The sequence below is a fragment of the Notechis scutatus genome, chromosome Z, assembly GCF_049901735.1.
Source record: "Notechis scutatus isolate UNSWTSFEM ecotype Mainland chromosome Z, rNotScu1.2, whole genome shotgun sequence".
Taxonomy (NCBI): Eukaryota; Metazoa; Chordata; class Lepidosauria; order Squamata; family Elapidae; genus Notechis; species Notechis scutatus.
In genome coordinates, this window is record NC_142025.1 from 116,454,670 (window position 1) to 116,457,204 (window position 2,535).

The following is a 2,535-nucleotide window of genomic DNA, read 5'->3' on the forward strand; positions in this document are numbered from 1 at the left end:
TCCTAAGAGTAAGGACATGTTGACAGTTTTAAGACTTGTGGACTTCAACTCCCAGAATTCATCTTCCAGTCATGTTAGTGTAAGGCATCCAGAAAGTATCCATGATATTAATCACTCCGAGACATTTTCTCTCCAATTGATTTATTTAGAAACAGATCTGGCATGTCAAAGGCAATTTCCCAAGTGAAATTATTTTCGTGCATTACACAGAATCCACTTTCTCTCCTCCCTTCTCTCCTCCCACTTCTACACTTCATAAATCACAAGAACCAATTAACTGCCACTGGAATTTCTTAATACGACATACAGAATAACCTTGAACTTTTCAACTCCTCCAACTTTCTTTAAAAAATGTGGCGGCTGAATTTTAAAGCTGACAGGCATCCCCCCTTGAAAACTCCTCCTCCTAAAAGAAAAGGAAAAAAAAAACAGATACAGGGGTTAACACATTGTCCTTAATCCCCTCTCTTCCCTCCCCCCATGAGGACCCTTCGGTTTGTGCGGAAAATCTTCATGGAATTGGTTAACCAATTGATCAGCATGAACATCCCAACTCTTTACCCAACTAGCATCCAAGAGAGAGTATCCTTTCCATAAGACCAAGTATTGCAATCGGCCATGGTGTAATCTAGAATCGAGAATTTTTTGAATTTCACAATGTGTTTCCTCCTGTACCGTTAATGGTTTAGGGGGAGCGATTGGCGGTGGTCTTATCATTGATGAAGTAGCTGGTTTTAGTAAACTACAATGGAATACTGGATGAATTTTCCCCAATATTCAAGGAAGACTTAATTAGACAGTGACCGGATTGATTATCTTTGAAACTGGGAATGGACCAAAAATTTTGGATCTAGCTTCTTACTGGGCAGTTTCAACCTAAGATACTTGGTTGACAAATATACTTTGTCCCATACTTTAAAAGGAGGTTGAAGGGATCTGTGTTTACCCACCTGTTTTTTATAATTTTTTGCAGCTTCAGTCAAAGCTTTTTTTGTATCTTCCCATCCTTTCTTTAATGAGTTCATCCATTCTGTTAGGGACATGGATGAGAAAAGTTGTCTAGGTAACTCTGGCATCAAGGACAAAATCCATTCCAGTGTTGATTTGGAATGGAGTCAATCCTGTGCTGCTATGTACTGCATTATTGTAAGCAACCTCTGCAAAAGGTAATAACTCAGCCCAATTTTCTTGTTGATAATTTACATAGCATCGAATGTATTGTTCAATCATGATGTTAGCCCTCTCTGTTGCTCCGTTACAAGCAGGATGGAAAGCTGAGGATAACCCTTGAGAGGAACCAATGGATTTTAGAAATTCCCTCCAAAATTTTGCAGTAAATTGTACCCCCTGTCTGATATTATTCTACAAGGTACACCATGTAGTCTATAGATATGTTTTACGAACAGTTTTGCAAGTTTTTTTCGCAGATGGAAGTCCTTTGCAGGCTATAAAATGGGCTTGTTTAGAGAATAAGTCAATTATAGTCCAAATGATCGTATTCCCTTCACTCTTAAGTATTTCAACAATAAAGTCCATTGCGATCTCTTCCCAAGGTTGGGTTGGTTCAGCAACTTGTTGCAGGAGGCCAGGAGTTTTTCCAGTTTGGTGTTTCATTGTGGCACAAATTGAGCAACTTTTTACATAGTCCTCGACATCAGGTTTCATTTTTGGCCACCAGAACTGTCTTCTCAGTAAATGTAGGGTTTTTAGGAATCCGAAGTGGCCTCCCAGCCGGGAGTTGTGGCTACGCTTTAGTACCAGTAGTCTTAGAGTTGTGGGTACATAAAGCTTAGTCCCTTTCCAAGCTAGTCCACCATTCATTGTCAACTTGGTTTGATAGTCCAAGAACCAAGGATTGGTCAATAGGGCCATTTTCAATTCTGTAGTCAGCTTATGTTCCAGGTGTTTGGGGTTGCAGTTGGCTTGGGCTCGAGTGGTCTCTTGGCCTGCCGATTGAGCTTCTGAAATTAAGGCTTGTACTATTTCCTCTTGGTGGTTGTCAAACAGGTTTTCTGGACAGAGCGTCCGCCAGTATGATTTTCCCTCTGGGGATATATTTAATGTTGAAGTTGAATCGTTTGAAACATTGGGCCCAGTGGACATGTTTGGGTGATAATCTCCTAGGGGTCTTTAGAGCCTCGAGGTTCTTATGATCAGTCCATACATCAAAGGCCTCTGGCGCCCCTTCTAGAAAATGCCTCCAAGTCAACAAAGCCCATCGTACGATGAATGCTTCTTTCTCCCAGACTGCCCACCTTCACTCAGTGTCTGTCAGCTTTTTGGACACATAAGTCAAAGGCATCAATCGGCCTTCAGAGTCCTTTTGCAGCAAAACAACTGCCACCGCTACATCACTTGCATCCATTTGGACAATAAAAGGCTTGGTCGCATCTGGGTGCTGGAGGATGGGATCATCTACGAAGTGGTGTTTTAAGGCCTCGAAAGCTTTCTGACAGTCCATAGTCCAAGCCAGGGGTTGACTTGGCTTCGGTTTGGTGGGCAACGGGCCCATTTTTAATAGCTCCGTCAATAGGA